The sequence below is a fragment of the Chelonoidis abingdonii genome, chromosome 15 (assembly GCF_003597395.2).
Source record: "Chelonoidis abingdonii isolate Lonesome George chromosome 15, CheloAbing_2.0, whole genome shotgun sequence".
NCBI lineage: Eukaryota > Metazoa > Chordata > Testudines > Testudinidae > Chelonoidis > Chelonoidis abingdonii.
The window spans coordinates 16,295,553-16,315,525 of record NC_133783.1 but is presented as its reverse complement, the minus strand read 5'-3'; the positions used below and the strand labels follow the sequence as shown (position 1 = coordinate 16,315,525).

The window sequence follows — 19,973 nt, the reverse complement described above, 5'->3', positions numbered from 1 at the left end:
TAGATGACACCAAGCTGGGAGAGGTTGCAAACACGTTGGAGGACAGGATCAAAATTCAAAAGGACCTTGACAAATTAGAGAATTAGTCTGTAATAACAAGATGAAATTCAATAAAGATAGGTGAAGTATTTTGCACTTAGGAAGGGAAAAATCAAATGCACAACTACAAAATGGGGAACTGGCTAGGCGGTCGTACTGCTGAAAAAGATCTGGGGGTTATAGTAGGTCAAAAACTGAATATGAGTTAACAGGAGTGTTGTATGTAAGCCATGACAGGTAATGCTCCCGCTGTACTCAGCACTGTGAGGATTCAACTGGAGTATTGTGTCCAATTCAGGGTGCCACAGTTTAGAAACATGTGGACAAATTGGAGAGAATCCAAAGGAGAAAAAAAAAGTGATAAAAAGGTTTAGAAAACCTGACTTGTGAGGAAAGATAAAAAAACCTTTCCTATGAAGGTTCTGGAATCCCCATCTGTCAAGGTATGATTCCCTTAGCGTCCAAAAGATGGGGTACCTGCATGAACCCCCCTAAGCTTAATTATTAGCTTAGAAATGATAGAGCTGCCACCACCCAAAAATATAGTGTTTTGGGGCACTTTCTGGCTCCCAAACCCTTCCCTGGGGACCCCAAGACCCAAACCCCTTGGATCTCAAAACAAAGGGAAATAAACCATTCCCCCCCTCCTTTCTTCCTCCCAGATTCTCCCCTCCCTGGGTAACACTGGGAGATTCCTGTGATTCAACTCCTTGAATCTTAAAACAAAGAAGAAATTCACCTTCCCCCCCTTCTCTCCCTCTCCCAGGCTCTCCCTGAGAGAGAGACAGTAATCCTAACACAGAGAGAAATCAGGCTTTTCCTTTCTTCCACCAATTCCCTGGTGAGTGCAGACTCCCTCCCCTTGGGTCTCACATAAGAATAAAAAAACAATCAGGTTCTTAAAAAGGAAAACTTCTAATAAAGAAAAAAGTAAAAATTGTCTCTGTAAAATCAAGATGGAAAATGTTACAGGGTCTTTCAGCTTATAGACACTAGAGAGAATCCTCCTCCCAGCACAAATACAAGTTGCAGCAACAGAGATACCATCCTTCNAGAAAAAACCCAAAAAGCGCAGACAAAATCTCCACCAAGATTTGAAAGTATCTTGTCTCCTGATTGGTCCTCTGGTCAGGTGTTCCAGGTTTACTGAGCTAGTTAACCCTTTACAGGTAAAAGAGACATTAACCCTTAACCATCTGTTTATGACACCACCCCTGAAGGTTTTTACAAACATGCTGAACAGGGATGGTCTAGGTTTACTTGGTCCTGCCTCAGTACTAGGGGTAAGACTTGTAGCAGGCCTGCACAACTCATAAAGCGGCAAGGGCCATATAATTCCAAAGAAGACAGCTGAGGGCTGAACCCCCCCACACCCAGTGCTGCCGAAACATCGCCCTCCCCGGCCCTCCGAAACACAACACCCCTCTCCCCTGCACATCAGTTCATTGAGGGGCAAATCCCAATGAGCCTTTATAGACCCCAGGGGCCATCCTGCCCAGGGGCCATGCGTGCCCAGGGGCTGCTCCCCATACCAGGTTCCCCTCTGCCCCTGAACTCCCCTGGAGGGTGCACAGCCCCCCCATGAGCCCTCCCCACCCCATCCTGGCAGCCCCCGCCCCGAGTCCACTCACTGGCTTTGCCAGGCTTGGGCCACTGCAGCAGCTCAGCAGGGAGGAGCTGGCTTCTGGAGGCAACAGAGAGCCAGAACCATGGAGGAGTCGGCGCGGTGCATGGGGGCAGCAGACCTGCAAAGGCGGCAGCGCCACTAGCGGGGAGCAGCCATGCCCCCCGCTCCTCCTGCCCAGGCTGCAGCCTGGTACCCCTCCCGGGGGATTCCGGCAAGCTGCAGCAGATGCATGCGGGCGCTGGCCCCCCATGCTCCCCCTGGCTGCCCCCTTGCCACGCTCAGGCTCCGTGGCTCCCAGGAGCGTGAGCCACCACTGCTGCTGCCCCTCCCAGAGCAGTCTCAGGGCCCCATTCCTCGGTGGCTCACATGCCCAGGAGCCGCAAAGCCCAAGAGTGCCAAAGGGGAGACGGGGGGCGGACAGGGGCTGCCAACTGAATGCATCTGCTGCAGCCTGTAGGAGCCCCCAGGGGGGAGTGCGTCAGGCCACAGGCTGGGCAGGAGGGGCGGGGGACACGGCTGCTCCCCGCTAGCAGTGCGGCCGTCTTTGCATGGCTGCTGCCCCCCTGTGCCGCGCAGGCTCCTCCATGGCTGGGGCTCACCACCCCGCAAGCTGATGCTCTGGCTCTCTGATGCCTCCGGAAGGCAGCTTCTCCCTGCCAAGCCAGGGCACCACTTTTTTAGGGTTACCATATTTCTATGATCAAAAAAGAGGAAGGGGGGAGAGCCCCACCCGAGCCCCAACCCCATCCACTCCCTCCCACTTCCCACCCCCTCAGAGACCCCAAGCCCCCCTGCTCCTTGTCCCCTGACTGCCCTCCTCCTGAGACCTCCCATCCTAACTGCCCCCTTAGAACCCTACCCCTACCTCTCCCCTGGCTGCCCCAACCCTTATCCACATCCCTGCCTCCAGACAGACCCCTGGGACTCCCACATCCCATCCAACCACTCGCCACCCCGACAGACCCCCCCAGAACTATTGACCCATCCAAATCCAACCCTCCCCATGCTTTCTGTCCCCTGACTGCTCCGATCCCTCTCCACACCCCTGCCCTGACAGCCCCCCCGAGAACTCGGGACCCATCCAACCCACCCCCCGCCCTCTGACAGCTCCCCCCAGAACTCCCGACCCTCCAACCCTCCTCCTGCTCCCTCTCCCCCGACTGCTCTGATCTCTCTCCACACTCCCACCCTGACAGCTCCCCCCCAGAACTCCTGACCCATCCAACCCTCCTCCTGCTTCCTGACAGCCCCCCAGGATTCCCCTTACCACTATGCTGCTCCTAGTGGAGCTAAACCAAACAAGCTGCCCAGCACACAGCCACTCCCCTGCAGAGCGCTGCGACGTGACACTGAGGCAGAGGGAGGGGGGAAGCAGGGGATGGACTCTGCCTGCTGGAGGCCAATGGGAGCAGCTAAATCAGGCCCAGGCACCCAATCAGCTGCATTGCACTCTGTGTGAGGGGAAGGGAGTGGAGGGAGGAAAAATCCCGGATGCCCCCAACCACTTGGCACCCTAGGTGACCATCTAGTTTGCCAGCCCTAGTGGTTGCACTGGCCCTGGGCGAACCCGACAGCCCCACCCCACCGCTTGCCTGTGGGCCGAACAGTGAGCCCACGTAGGCTGCAAGTTGTGCAGGCCTGACTTGAAGACTTCTTGAGGTCTCTCACAGCCCTATGTTTCTATGATTGCATTGTTACATTTTGCAGGATTGCATGAAACAATGTTGGCACAAAGTAAAGCATTTGAAAAACAAGAAGCCCTATATTGATGCCTGTACTTTGAAGACACTATATTTGAAAGTTGATTAGAATAATTAATTTATACTTGTTAAAACATTAACTCTATACTGATTTAAACATAGTATACAATGAAAATGTAAACACAAGAAATTTGACAACACATTGCATGAATGTTTTATACAAAAAGACCAGAATAAAATGAAAGAAAAAATAAAAATCACCAGAGACTATGACTGCTAGAAGAACCCTAACTTCCAGAAATGCACATTTGGATGCCTGCTTCTAGACTTTGGTCCTATTATATTCAAACTTATCCATGAAATCTTATTACACCAAAAGAGCCAGATAACTGTTCTGAGTATGTCCCAAGTTACAAGTGTATCTATTACTTCCATTAAAGAAGGTATAGAACTTACAAATTCTTAGCAAATGAACTATGTTGTTCAACTTTGAGTACATATACAAAAATGCCAAAATGGTTATACATGGCCTACTCCTTTTTCATGCCAAGAATAGATGTCCACATTTAGGAATACTACACATGGAATCTGCTGCACAGCTACAGAGTTACACTGCCACCACAAAGCATTCTAAAGAAAACTGGAACAGAATTATAACCCTAAAATTTGGCAGTGTTCAAAATCTGGAAAAGATATCAGTTCCAAATGTGGGTGTCTTGGAGAAATTGACATTTATCAACTTGGACATACTTTGGAATTATCATCCATTGTCCTCTAACAATGTTGTGAGTATGTCTAGGGATTGTGATGGATCCAAATTAAAAGAAAAAAGTATTTTTTAAAAAACTGTATTTTGACCAACAGTGACATTATAGCATGGTCTTCATGTGCCCTATATTAATGTCAAATGCCAGGGATGTAACTATGCATTCATGTCATACAAGGGTAAATGCCCAACACCAAATTCCACCCTTCTTCATACTAATGCAATTCCATTCTTTAATTCCATTCAAACTAATGCTCTAGGCATCCCTGCCATAAATTTAAAAACAAAATTTAACTCCCTTCTTTTCTCCTCCATTTTTGATATTCCTCAGATGTCACTTCCTCACCAGCCCCCATAAATAAATGCCGTTTGCAGCATGCCCCGACGGTATGATTATTGGAGGGGTTCAACCCAGACCAGTAAGGAGTTGTGTCACCACCTGCCCTGCAACTCTGGGTGCCTTACATGCTACTTTGCTGTGCTCACAGCCCAGACAGCAACAGCCAACACACAAGCATGCAGGTCATACCCTGGCTTCCACTGTCCAGTTACTGTTTGCAGAGTAACCCCAACACTTCCCTAGTCCCAGATTTCCCTAAAACTGTCTCCCACCCTCCCTCCAGTGTCCAGGTCTTTCCTGGAACAGTCACAGAAGTTAAGTTCCCTGCTCCTTTAAAGAGACAGAAACAGCAGGTTGTTACCTTGACTGGACTTAAACAATCACTTTTATTCAGTTAAAGTACTCGGCTGGTTTAGATGAAAAGTAAAACAAGTTTATTTAACCAAAATATTAGTGAGTTCAAGTATAAGCGATACAGACAGAAAAGGTTACTAACAAAAGTAAAAATGGTTTTCTAATGGGGCTAAGACCAAATTTAACAAGCTACTGTCTTTGTTCAAGGTAGTTTCCTCACCAATCTTCCTTTTACAGCAATGGCTAAGTAGACCTTTAGTCAGTATCGCCACAGAGTTTAAGGCGCTGGGTTTCCTTGTCTTCTCAGGTGATGGAGAACTCAGCAGCCCTCTGCTCCTCTCTTTATAGTCCAGTGAACCTCTGAAAATTCTCTCTGAAAGTTAATTGATCCTACTTCAAGATGCAGGAAGGATTCCTGAGGCAACAGTCTTCATTCCCCTCTGAGATTCTTAAGTGATCATTTTCTCCCTACTTGCTGCCCTGATGGCTTTGTTTGCTTGGCATGTATTTGTGATTTTCTTTGGTCACACCTTCAAGCAGGCGGAAACACATTCCTCTCTCTAGAAAAAAACTGACATGCCTGGTTTAAACACATTTTAGTTATAATACTAGCACCCCTGTATAATCCTTTGTGGGCTGACTGTACACAAGTCATGCAAGAATATTCTGATCAGTGAGTTATTAGTTTTCCAATGACATATTACATGTCACCTTTTGGGAATATATTGTGACAACAGTATGTTAGATGTAGTGAGTAGGCCAGCCCTGACAAGAGTTGCTGACAGAGTAGTGAACAACCAATGAGCATCTGTTTCATGAATGGTCAATAGACTTAGGCCATTTTGGACCAGGGAGGAAGCTAGTTTCAGAGTTGAGGGGCTACCACAGACAGAGAACACTATCCCTTTCTCATCCAGGGGAATGCAACTCCAGTGACTGCTGATTGCAGTGTGGTAGTATGGCTTCAAGAGATAGGTGGTGTCTCAAGTTGGTCTTAAGCCATTTTGATCTTTATAGATCACATCCAACACATTAAATTCAGTCCACAAACTGAAGCAGATCTTGGAGCATAGATGGTATGTGCTGTCATTGAGAAGCACAATTTCACAGGGAGGCTGCTACATTCTGCACCAGCTTAAATTTCCAGAGTGGTCCAAAGTGTACCCTCAAGACTGGGTTTCTGCAAAGAGTACATGGGCAGTTATGGGATTGCATGGATATAACTAAAGAAAGACATTCCCTCCATTCCCCAATGCAGTTGTACCTGTGCAGCAAAGCAAAAAATCTACTACGAATGAAGAGGGGAAAATGCTAAAAAGAAACCAGGAATTTCCAAGAGTTTTGAGTTCTTTCCCAGCTCAGCCACAGACATTCCTGTGTCTCAAGCAAGTCACTTAGGGCCTGATCTGCTCCTACTATAGTCAAAGACAAAACTCCCATTGACTTCAGTAGTGCAGGATCAAGCCCTTAGTTGAATTCTGCAGCAGTTTCCCATAATTTTAGTAGTAATTCCCTATCTCACAGTGTTGGTGTAGCAAGCATAACTCCATTAATGTTGTGAAGTGTTCAGAGACTAGAGTGATGAGAACCATAAAAAGCCTTTAAAAATAAAAAGGGTGTAAATTACCTCAATCCTACAAACTAGTTAATGGAAGAACAAGTTTTAGGAAAAATATAAGCAAGGTGAGAGACTCAATTTACCATGACTGGATATTTTAATTAAGATTAAACTACCCCAATGTTTGTGTTCATAATATTTGAGAATATTTTTAGCGACCATTTCATGCTTGTTTTAAATCTGAAAATCCTGACTTACTTGATTTAAGTCTATTTTAACAATACCTTTTATCTTTGTCTTATTAAGAAGCCAGCTCATGTCAAGTATTAGTACTTGAGGGTTAAGTGAATTAAAATGATAATTGCGGATGTAAGGAACAACAAAGGTGCCACTAGAGTATATCTGTGGGCAGCTGCTATGGCAGATTTTGCCAATATTAGTGTTAATGTGGGAATACAGCAATATGGTAGCTGCTAACATTTCACTCAATAAATCTCAGTCCATTTTCTAAATATGGCTAGCCTTTTGGAGAACCATGCTCAGTATTTCATTGTGCCGACGGCAAGATTTTATGTGAATCCCACTCAAATGGCAAAAGGCATTCATATGAGTTTTTAAATTTTTTTTCCTCTCAAAATCTAGCACACAGCAAAAGATAATTCATGCACAAAATATTCACAGCAAAATGGTGCAATGCTCGCTATGGTGGTTTTTCTCAGATGGTTTAAGCCCTCATGGAAAACATGCCTGTGCTGTCAAATTCATTTGACAATGTTTTGTTAATATTATATTTAGTTTGTATGTAATTTTTTTTTGAAATTGAGCTCTAAAGTTGCTTAGTACATTTTCTTTTTAAAGAACACTAGACATTAAAAGTAAGAACCACATAAATGTTCACAGTAACTGCTTATATGAGTCAGAAGTTATCAATTCCACACAGATCTGATACTTTTCACAACTTACAAAGTTATCCAACACAATTTTCTAGATAGAAAATTACAAAAAATGCAATTAGAATGTGTTTCTAAAAACTACTTCTTGCAATGAGCTTGCCTAGAGGTGGGTCCTTAGGTAACATGTTTTGGACCAAGAACTCTCTGTTCTGATCAATATCTCTTTGAGAACTTTGTCTATCCGTCTAAGATAGTTCCTCCTCCATCTACTTCAGACACTTTTCCCTGTTTCTGTGACTATCCTCCAGTGCTTAATTTGTAATGAAAGAGGTGCTGGGGCTCAATCAATTAGGAGCTCAGGCAATTTTTTTTTTAACATTCATAACTGATTAAGCAAGCTCAGAAGTGCCAGGGCTATGAACTGCCAAGCCTAAAGGTGCTGGGGGTCAGCCCTAGCACAGATTAAGCCCTGCTATCCTTTCCACTCCCACACACTGTCATTCCTTCCCCTAAAGAGTTTTCTTCTGGTAATGCTACCTCTCATGTTTCCACCTGATGCTTACCCAACTCTATACCCAGGCTACTGATGGTCACCCAGTGACAAGTACACTCTCATAAATTCAATGTTATTATGAGAATCTATGACAGCACGAACAACTACAACATCATCATTTTTGAAGGGCCAAGCACTATTAACACTTTAAAGGGATCCTGGTCAGGGAATAAAAAATCTTTGACAAGATGCACAGACAGCAGCAAATTGCAACATTCACAGGACTTGAGTGCAAAACATACAGGATAGAGCTGGCTTAATCCTTGGGTCCATTTTGTTTTATGGAAAATGGCCACACTGCAAATATTAAGATGATGCAATAGTAGATATTTATTATCAGTGGGGATTGGAAGGCTTAGATTTTATTGGTAAATGTTGGTAAACATCAATTTCACCACACATATAAAAAACAATGAAAAAATATTTGCATCGATGACAATCAACATTTACAGATAGGCAATGTTAGAAAAATGCTATTTGAGAACATATTAGTGTTAATTTAAGGATATTTACTTGGTACATTTTGGCTTGTGATTTTGTAATGGTTACAAATTTGTTTTGTAATGGTTATAAAGGTTTAATATTTTTAATCTCTGAGTCTAGTGTCATTAAATAATTATTGTCTGCCCCGCCTTGTCTGACACCCCCTCTCCGTAATTGCCCACTACTTTGAAAATTGATATCAGTATAACTTAGGGAAAAATTAAAAATCCATCTTTTTCCACAGCCATGAAAATTAAAAAGGATAAAATCTGGAAAAAATGCTTTAAAATAATCATTATTACCTGTCAAAATTATTAACCAAAAAAAATTGAATCCCACTAAGTCTAATCATCAGTGCATATGAAAAAGTCCTGACTTAGAAAAATAAGAAAAGTGAACTTTCTTACTGTGCTACCCACTAATTTTGGACCTTGATTCCCCTATGCCCCAGAAGTATGGCATTTGAATGTTTAACACAGAGAAAAGTTAAAACTAAAATGCACTGAAAAATTCACCATTAATCCACAGCTAATCGTCAGCACCAGCTAAACTACAAACATGCGTTGAGAGGTTGAATTCAAAACCTCCAGTTGCATAAATACAGGCTACTATTTAGTGAACTGAAGAGGAATTTCCATTAACACTAAGTAGTAATGTTGCTTATCTGCTTGTTAGCCTAACCACCAGAATAAGGGTTCACAATTTTACTCTACTTGCCACCAAAATTTTATTTCTGTGACTACTAAACTAGTCAATTTCTTTCTTCCATGGCTTTATATCTGCAACTCCTTTTGTGAACTTATGACAGAAATCTTAATATTGCTTCAGTAAAAGAAAACCCACAAAACTAAAAAATGTCTATGCTATATTATGGACAAAGTAAGTATTTATATTTGTATTCATACGAATGTGATAATTTCACACTTAAAATATCAAAACCTTTAATTTATACATTTTTATTGAAAATTTAATGACTTGCATATTTCCTAGTGAAATATAGTTAAGACTAATTAATGGGCTAATTAACGTAGCTACTTACATTCAGGGCCAGCTCCAGGCACCAGCTTATCAAGCAGGTGCCTGAGGCGGCCACTCCGGAACGGGGCGGCACTTTCAGGTATTCAGCAGCAATTCAGTGGAGGGTATCTCACTCCCGCTCAAAGTGAAGGACCTCTCGCTGAATTGTCGCAGATCGTGATGTCGCCGTTTTTGGGGTTTTTTTTGCTGCTTGGGGCAGCAAAACCCTTGGAGCCAGCCCTGCTTACATTAGAATGTTAGTGTCACAAACATAAAGGAGAGAAACGTTCCTCCCCACCCACTGAAAACAGCAAATGGCTGGTCTCTAGAAAACTGTTGAGGCCAGGACAACAGATTCTCAACCCACATTTGGGTCATAACCCCAGGCTTCAAAAATATTGCTCCGGAAAATGAGACTACTGTATCCCAAAGACGTGAGTCAGATGGTTTCTATTAAAGATAGAGAAATATTAAGTATGAACAAAAGCATGTTTACAGTTAGCTATTCATGAAACATTCAAACTCTGTCAAAAAACCTGTTTAGGTAGCGTTAAAAAAGTCAGAATCCATTCCTATGGTTCCCCTAGTTACAAAGATTTTGACTCACTTAACACTCACAATATCTAAAATACTATGGTGAAGGCTTCATTAGAAATATTAAATATACACATAATTATGGACCTCAAATGTTTTTCTTTTTCAGATTACTCAATTATACGACTTTATGCTGATTTAGGGCCTTTGTATTTAGTCATTATATGTTCACAACTCTCACTTCATTAAAAACTCTGTGCATATTGGAACTCCAGAGCAAGGCCTTAAAATATCATTTTATTGGTTCCAGAAGCCGTGACATGAATTCCAAGCACCAAAATGAATTCCGGAAACAACATAGCTGAACAAATGCAGTAAAATAAGATTTGAAATACAAAGTATCTTGTATATAGGATATTTTTTAATAAGTTTGAGGCCAATCACTTTCTCAAACAGTAAATATTATCAAAATAAGGACACAATATCATACATATATAGCATTCGAATATTAATTTAAATACAAAAACAAACAGCATATGCACTCACAGTGACCTATGTCAGATTAAGATGTTTGTTATTGCAGTATATATGTGAATTAGACATACTGAAAATAAAAATAAAATGTGTTTGAAGTAATAATATATATGAATATATTACTGCAGTACTACTTCAGGTGTACTATTTAATTTATATTTTGCAGTGCTTCAGTGGTCACCAAGAACTTTACGATGATAAAGAGGCATAAGATTTAAGTACAAGCATCAAACTCTCAAGTTAAGGGTCACATGAGTAGGTCTGACATACCATCCAGTGGTACACCCAGTTTTACGTAAACACTAACCAGTATGATACAAGGGCCAGTTAGAAAAACCACGTGTCCTTGAGCACCTGGACTTCCCTAGAGTTTAACTCCTGGGGTTTGGTGTCAGTTATACAAATAAGAAAATATTATTCAGTCATAGCAGTGTTTGGGCTTATGACATAAATTTGAGAGCAAGAGTGGCCTTCCATCCAGAAGAGGGCACCATCTCAGTCTTTCCCCTGCCATCATACATACACATACAATTAAATAAACAATTAAAATAAAATCAGTAAAACTTACTTATTCCACAGAAACAGCCACATATCTATGAACAGATGGGTAACTTGAACTGATATGCAGCAAATTGCTCTCCTGTTGATTTAAAGAAAACATTTGCCTTTGAATGTTGCTTTTAGGAAAGTTTCCAACCTATTTCCATTACTTTGAGCATGGATGGAGATGTGGGTGCAATTTTATTATAAATTAACTTGAGAGTTTCCCAGACAAAACCTGCCTACATTGACAGTGGGAAAAGCCTAAGAAAAATGCACATAAAAATTGCATATGCAAATTCTGAAGTTCTGAAGTTGGCACCCTCCACATCCCTCAATTATCCCTACACAAATACATCAATCCACCCCTTCCCACTATCAGTTCTTCCCCACTCCTCCTCCATCAATTATTTTCCCCCATCAATTTGATTTTGCCTAATATCCATCAGTCCCCTTCTTCCATTTCTCTCATTTTGGTTCCCCTGGTCTATTCATCATCTTCCCCTTGTAGTCCCTCAGTTTCCCATTTCCCTAGCCTTCCTTTCCTCTTCTCCCTTCAGTTTTCCCTTCTCCCGAAGCTTCACCCCAATAACTAATACTCAGGCAGGGCTGGCTGACCTCTTTGCTTAGCAGCTGCAGTTGCTCTGCTCACTGGTATTGGTAGGCATTTCTCCCTCCCTTTTTTCCTTCTCTTGCTGACTGTGCTCAGCTCTTCCAGTCCTGGGCTCCTCCCTTAGCTTTCTCTGAGACTATCCTTAAAGAACAGGGGAGTTGCTGAAGCCAGGAATGCAGCCTGACTGGCTGACAGGGAAAATCATCACCAGCTCCACCCACCTTCGCAACTAGCCAAAAGCCAGACAAACCTGCTTGGGGGGGCAGAAAACAAACTGAAAAGCCATTGTTTCCAGCAAAAAACTAGGCAGATCTGTGTCTGGGATTTGTATTATTAAGATAATGTGCACCCCTGACTCTTCATAGAACCCAGTGCTTCTGATTTCCTTCCCTTCTGCAGAGGGTCTCAAAATATCCCTACCACCAATCATGGTAGGCTATGGGTGGAGGAGGAGGTCTCTCTGCTACCCAGACTACACACTGTGTACCCAAACTGCACACTTTCCAGCTGTCATGATCTTCTCATGACATAGAAATTATTTGTTGGCCTTTGTTATGACCCTTTGGCACATGCCCAGCTGACTCCCTGTGTCATTGCACACACTGTGCTGCTGGAATGTAAGCATTGACTTGTCCAGGGCTTTACTATAATTCTGAAGGAAATCCATGGCCATTCAGTATTGAAGAGGATGGGGCATGCCAATTTCAATGAGCCAGCAATTCTCCTTGTCTTTATTCTTTAGCTTCCGTAGGACCATGGAAGTCCTTTAAGTTCAGAAACGGAGGTACAATTGGATTTTGTGTGTTTGGGGCACATTTTCTAACTTGGTTCTCAATTCTACTATGGGACTGAGCCACTGAAGTCAATGGGAGTGGAGGGTGCTTAGCATCTCAATGGATCATGTCCTTGCCCTGGCATTGTGGGGCAGGATAAGCTGGGAGAAAAAGGAAGGACTAGAGAAAAGAGGAAGAGGAGAGAGAGAAAAAAATTCAGGCAATGGAGTTAAAATAAATATGTGGGGGAATGAAAATTAAAAGAGTAGCATAAAATCACATACATAAAAGTGTTGGAAAGTGCCATAGAAATGAAAAACTAAGAAGAAAAGGGAGATAGTCACAGGAGACAAATATAATAGAAAGCAGATGAGACAAACAGAGCAAAGAAAGTAAATAGCAAATTCTAAATAGGTTTTAGAAAATATGATAGGAAAATATATAGAAGAAAAGAAAAAGGCAGGGGAAAAGAGGGAACTGAAAAGGACACATGGTAAATTATTCTATTGAATTTAAGTGGTTGGATTTTTTTAAGTCAACATAATTAAAGTAAAAATATCCCAGGGGAACCAGTCCTGCCTTTTAATGATCAGTACTGCACACAATATAGGAATGATGGGCAAAAAAAATAATTAAAGCATCTAAATGCCTTCAGAGCCTACCCCCCATTCACACAATTCACAAGTGCCTCACCTGCAAATGACCAAAGTCCACCACAAACTGAAAGATGTAATTAACCACAGCAGCCAGGGAAGTAAGCAGGTTAAGTGCACTGCAGTAGTGATTCATTTTTGCACATGCAGTTATCTGCACAAGTTAACTATTATTTGCTCATGCATATCAAGCAAGTTAGCAACATAACCATCAGACCTCTTTGCACAAACATCATTTGTACTCTTAAATGGAGGGACACAAGCCCCTCTGAAAACACAGCCTGTCAGCTGTAACCACTGCACATTTTATTTTTACATGCAAAAATCCATTATTGGAAAGTCAGAGTCTTGCACTGCATACTTTTTAACAACACTTTCCAGACTCTGAGCACAAGACTTGCAGATGCCTTTTGGGTGAGCTTTATTTGGCAGTGAGCAAAATCACCTGAGGCTATGCAATTTCTTCCCATTTCCACTCTCTCAAAACAGAGGTCCTACCAAAACACATTTCTTCCAGAGAAGAGGGATGGACTTCATTCTCTCCAGACCCAATTACTGCTGCTCCTTCATTTGTTTAGAAGGGTTCACTGGAGAGAAATTCAGAGTCTTCCCCTCTCCCTCAGGGGCCTAATGCTCTGTTTCCTCACCTGCTATCTGGGCAGATTGATGATGCCACAGCAGCAGTTGCATCCCCTGAAACTAGAGCTATAATGCTTCAGGGGCTATGTTGCCAGGGGAAAAGCAAACTCATACATCAAGGTCTTGAGACATTTTAAAACTATCTCTTACTGGCACCGAACAATCACCTAGACAGAAGGGTTAGCACAATTGGTGTGATTTTTCTGAATTTCACATGTGTGTATCAGACTCAGATTTGTGAATGATACATGGTTTGAAGGTGATAGCCAGACAAAGGAATTTTATTCCCAGGAATTTTCACAAATAGATTAAAGCTACAGAAGTTCCAGTTAGTAGGCTCACATGATTGTTCTTGATGCAGTACATTCTGGTTACCTATTTCTTTTCAGTGACAAATGAGTACGATACCTTGTGGCTTCCTATATTTTGTTCTCTTTTGTCACTTAGATTTCATGGTGTTTGTATGTCCTTTTCCCTGACAGACCCAAGAAGAGGGTCATGCACTAAGACCTTGGCCTTAGTGAGCCAAGCATTTGTCAATACAGTACCCTCAATTATTATAGTGGCTCTGGGCTTTGTAACTGCCCAATCAACTTGTAAGTTGTACTTCCATATAAGGTTACCTGGATGTGGTTTTTACTGCACATGCATAAACATGTCAGGCCGTTGTGGTAGATTTTCATCCTATATGGTGAATTTACACAAGTAGATCATAGTATTTTACACAACATTCTTCCACATAAGATCATGAAACATTTTTAGAACAGAGAACAGCCATTTGGCCCAATACACCTATTCTCAATTGGCTGATCATAACCTCTTCTTTCTGTGTATTCACCTTACAGCATTTCCTCCTCCAGAAACAAATCTACTGTACATTTCTCTTGAAAGCAAAAATACATTGTTTAATTTATTCCATATGTGAATTACTCTCTCTGAGAGATAACAAGAACATAAGAATGGCCATAGTGGGTCAGACATACAGTCCATCTAGCCCAGTATCTTGTCTCTGGCAGTCGCCCATACCAGACCTTCAGTGAGAGTATACAGAACGGGCAGTTGGAGTGATCTACCATTGTCTTCTCCTCCTACCTTCTGGCAGTCAGAGATTTAGAGCTGTCCTAAATTTAGACTGAGATCACTATTTATTATTGTTTCCTAATTTTTGAATTATGATCCCTTAATTTTTAATCTTGCAGTAGTGAGAATGTTTCTATTTTAAATCAATATAAAAGGCCAAACAATCCTCTTCTGTACAAATGTTCCTAAAGGGAAAATTACATCTACATTCCCATGGCTCAGAAACCACTGATGTCAAACTCCCCTTAGCCAGAAGGATGAGTGTAAGCACGGAAAGGATAAAAACAAGGTCTCATCCACGCAGAAAGACTAAATCTCCACTGCCTTGCACCTGGTGTAGCCATCAACACATTGTACTCACCTTACACAGCATTAAGTGACTATGCAAGATGCAAGGAAGTGGAGAATCATGCCCAGGCAATCGGAAGAAATACAAGGGATAACTATCACCAACCTTGAAGATCTCTGGACTGGTCAAAAAGAACGAGGAGTACTTGTGGCACCTTAGACACTAACAAATATAACGTGCTACAAGTACTCCTCCTTCTTTTTGCTGATACAGACTAACACAGCTACCACTCTGGACTGGTCAGGAAGTTCTTCACAGTTTTGAAAATTTTCTGCTCTTAGCTACATGGACTAGAAACCTTCCTTGGCTTTCCTTTCTACTGCCTGGCTTTGTGACCACACTGCTATTGGTTCCCCCTTCTGCACATGCTCTCCATCACACTTCCATGGGGGTTCACAGACCATAGAGCAGAAATGAATGTTGCTTCCATGGCACTCACTGGAGAAAATCCACTCGTTTTAGAGGGAAACTTTGGCTTATTCCATTTCTGGCCTGACATATCCACTGGTATCCCACAAAATCACAACTGTATTGTCCTCGTTGAAGGCCTTGCACGAGTATAGATGTCATTTACATGTTGTACATGACACTCACACATTCTGCAATTTAATCAGAGTGGATAAAAATCAATGTGTTTTTTTAATTAAAATTGATTTTTTGAAAAATTAAATTAAATACGTTTATTTTTTTAAAAATTATTTAAAATTAAATTTGAAATTGACAAGTTATGTTAAGGCCTAAACTTATGATGATCTAGTTAAATAATTTAAATGAAATTCAAGAAAATATTAATCAGTACATGTTTGCTGTCATGTTTTAAAGAAAGTCATACTACTGAACTGGTGAAAGTCATCTGGAACCAGAGTTTGTTGAAGTGCTAAACCAGCTTTTGACAGCATTAGCCTCTGCTGCAGGTGCAGATAAATATCTTCTTTGTTTCAGTATATTCAACTAATTCATCCAAGTTAAGAAAGCAACTGGAAGTTGAAAAAGCAGCAAAACTTGTTTTCCTCTTCCAATCTAGTAATAAAAACTAGGTGTGAGTGGATGAGATCTGCTAGTTCTAAAATTCTAAAGGATGTGGTGACCAGAATCGTTTCAATTAACTGTAAATAACAATTGCTTTGTTTAATAAATCAATTTTAAAGGCAAAACATATTTTGGTAAACTTTTTTTTCTTATGCATCCAATACATTTAAGGTAGTTTTATGTAATAAAAAATTTAAAATGGTGTTTGTGCATTTTTAATTGAATTTCCATCCAAATAGACAATCAGATGTAAAACATTGATCATCTAGGTGCAGATTTTTAAAGGTATTTAGACATCGCTTGTGCTCAGCAAAGCAATGCCTATATTATTTAGGAGTCCAAATATCCTTTTCAAAAAGAAATGTAGGCACTTGGGAGTCTAAAAAGTCCATCAACTTTAAAATTTAAACTCCTAAGTAACTACATTCCTTTTGAAAATGACGTTTGGACTCCTAAATCACATAGGCATTGCAATGTACAGCATCACAATGCCTAAATATCTTTTAAAATCTGGGCTCTCCATTTTCTAACATTAAGAAGGTAAACATTAAGAATCTGAAGAAATATAAGTTGTGCTATATAATTGCTTAAATGTGTGTAGATCTAGTGTATTCTCCCGGTTAGAAAAAAGTATTGTAAAGGCTATATTTAGCTGCAAATCATCATGTTTTAACGTATCTCATTCTGTGAGAATAAACCTTGCTTTAATTCCCTAAAAAGTACAAATGCAAAACATTAACATTTATTTAAATCAAAGGTCCTGCTTGCTGATTTAAATCATAATTAAAACTGGTGATTAAAATCTCTTTGATTTAAATCAATCCACCCAGGATATAATGCAATTATCTGGAGCAAGCGCCATTTCTTTCCAGTCCTTGGTGCAAATGGAGTGAAACATAGGGTTAAGTATACTGTGGGCCATTTTTTTCAAAATGAACTCTACAACTGCACCAGTAGTTTTGTGAATACACTTACACTTGTGGGCCAAATAACAGGATTCCAATTTCTAACATCCTGATCATAAGAGTGCTCAGTCAAACGTTTCAGGATAGATCTGCCGCTGGTATAAAGTGTTACAGCTTCGTTAGCTTCAATAATGCCATAATCATTTACACCAGCTGTGGATCTGTCCCCTCAAAATTTACACTCGTAAAAACTGCAAATACAAATTTAGAGTCTAAGTTGAGACCTCTCTGAAACTTTGACTTATAGCCTTACGGCCCTGCACAAATCTAAAACCTGTGGCAGCTTTTAGGAAAAAGACAGCTTATTACATTTGCTTTAGTTACTCACTCCATGAAGTTATCATGGGTTGGGGACAAGTCAAACTTTTCAGATTTCTTTCCCCCACCCCCCAGCATTCAATTTGTAATAATGCATTAAAAATGTTCTCTCAAAGACTACATTTCCTTTTCAATTACTCAAACATTAAAACCTAACTCCTGTCTTAAAGATATACTGCTCTAAGGAACAGAAATGTCTGCATAAATCTTTTTGATAATAGTGCTCTTCTTTCCAAACATTTCCTTGATGTAGAATACAAACTGAGCTCCAGTGTTAAGTCAACTAGGATTTCAGCTTGGCCTTTGTACGTTGGCATTAATTAATTCAGTCCAAGAAGTTCAGACAAAGACACAAACAAAAAGTTCTCTAAATATATTACATTAGGCATTCACAATATTTTGATTCATTCCTCTCCAGGAGCCCAGCAGAGTCAAAGAATAGTGTACAAAGCATATTTATTCACTATAAAAAGCACTAGAAAGTGTAAGAATAGTTTAAAAAAACATTTATTTAAAGGCTTGCATTTTGAGGGCCATTGTGAAGTATTTCCTAATTAATTTACGCTTCAGAGTTCTAAACAACTGCAAGCTTAATGAAGTGTAGATTTCTTCACGTTAGGAAACAGGACAAAGGGTTTCCTATTAACAATGAGGAAAAGAAAGCAGAAGATAGAAGACCTCATCCAAAAATTACTAGAGCTTTACAGCATTTTAAATATTAAACACCAAGTCAGCAATTCCTGCCTGGGTTCCACTATTTGCACCAGCTAGGAAATAAAAAAATAAAATAAAATAAAATTAAAAAAAACAATCTGAGAAACCCATCTTTCTCTCTCCCTAACAACATGTGCAATCAGTGTAAAGCCAAGTACAATACAACATAGTATGTAATACAATGACAAACCCAGGCTACCACGGAAAGCTCATAAATCCTTCACCAAAAAGTTTATCACCACATTTATATAGATATTGCAAGGAAACTAAAACAAATGCTGGGAATTGGCCCAGTGCACAGTCAACATAAAAACATACTTCAAGCCAACTAATGTACATTGTATTTTGCTTAGGAATAAGAGTATATCATATAAAAGTCTACTTTTTTATCAGGGGCTTGTGCTGGAATTTAAATTTGACCACTTTTGCAGGGGCACATTCTGTGCCCCCGCCACAGCCCCAAGGCTGGAGGAGCTCGCTCTCCCCATGGCAGTCCCGGGACTGAAGGAATTCTGTGCCCCTGCCAATTAAGGGGATGGGGGCTGTGTCTCTGTTGGCCCCTTTCCGCCTTGTGCATGCCCCATCAGATAAAACCAAGAATTTTCTTTTGAACAAGTCACTTAAACCTATAAGTATAAAAACATGGGCGGGGGGGGAACTTACCCCAAAATGTTTTCGCCTTCCACTGAGACAAAAGGGATGAGGTAAGATCTTTTATTTCAGTGGTTCTCAACCAGGGGTACATGTACCCCTGGGAGTACTCACAGGTCTTTCAGAGGTTACATAACTCATCTAGATAATTTGCCTAGTTTTACAACAGGCTACATAAAAAGCACTAGCAAAGTCAGTAGAAACTAAAATTGCATACAGACAAAGACTTCTTTATACTGCTCTATATGCTATACACTGAAATGTAAGTAAAATATTTATATTCCAATTGATTTAGCTTATAATTATATGGTAAAAATGTTCAGTAAGAGGGTGCTGTGACACTTTGGTATTTTTATATCTGATTTTGTAAGCAAATAGTTTTTAAGTAAGGTGAAACTTGAGAGTACACAAGACAAATCAGACGCCTGAAAGATGCAGTAGTCTGTAAACTTTGAGAGCCACCATTTAACTGAGCCAACTCCAGTCTTTTGAGCTTACACAGAGCTCTTCTTCAGGACTGTGAAATGTACTCAAATATCACAGCTAAATACAAGGTGTAACAGATTGTTTAACAGAAGTACTTAACATATCTTTCAAAGGACCCTTCAAGATGAAGTGGCCAGTTAACACTTCTCCCATCACAGGTGAGAAAGGTGAGGAAAAAAGCAGTGGGGGAGGAGGTTAGAGATTGTTGTAATAAACTATAAATCCAGTGTCTCTATTCAGTCCATGATTTGTAGTATCTAGCAAAGTTATGAATTTAAGCTGATCATTTGAAGGCATTATGCAGGTTTCTTTTGAGGATGAGGACTGAATGGTCAGATATAGAATGATTGCTTCATGAAAAGTGTTCACCCACAGGTGACAGAAAAATGATAAAAGCCAAAAACACCCTATGGGAGTTCAGTCCTAACCAAGAAAAGACCTATTATTTCATTCTCTCTCCAAAGAGAAGTCTCACTTCCCCCAATCAATCTCCAGTCATCCCCATGCTCTGGGTGTCCTTAAACTTCTGATTGAGAGAAGTTGGGACTGGACAACAGGGGATGGGTCACTCTATAATTGCCCTGTGCTGTTCATTGCCTCTCAAGCAGCTGGCACCGGTCCTGTTGGAAGACAGAACACTGGGCTAGATGGACCATGGGACTGACCCAGAATGGCCAATCTTGTGTTCTAAATTCAAAAGAGATTTTGATATAAACTTGGGAGTGGTAGGAGATTGAACAAACTGAGTGTCAAAGAAACAAGTTC

The 19,973-nt window shown here is 40.8% G+C and overlaps 1 protein-coding gene across 1 annotated transcript in view; it reads right to left on the bottom strand.

The window, feature by feature from the left end:
• The window catches only part of PHYHIPL (phytanoyl-CoA 2-hydroxylase interacting protein like), a 97,105-nt gene extending 85,876 nt beyond the window's left edge, over positions 1 to 11,229 (bottom strand). The window contains exon 1 of the mRNA XM_032796812.2: positions 10,967 to 11,229. The gene's annotated coding sequence lies outside the window, so the exon portion shown is untranslated. The remainder of the gene's footprint in view (positions 1 to 10,966) is intronic.
• Between the last annotated feature and the right edge of the window lie 8,744 nt (positions 11,230 to 19,973).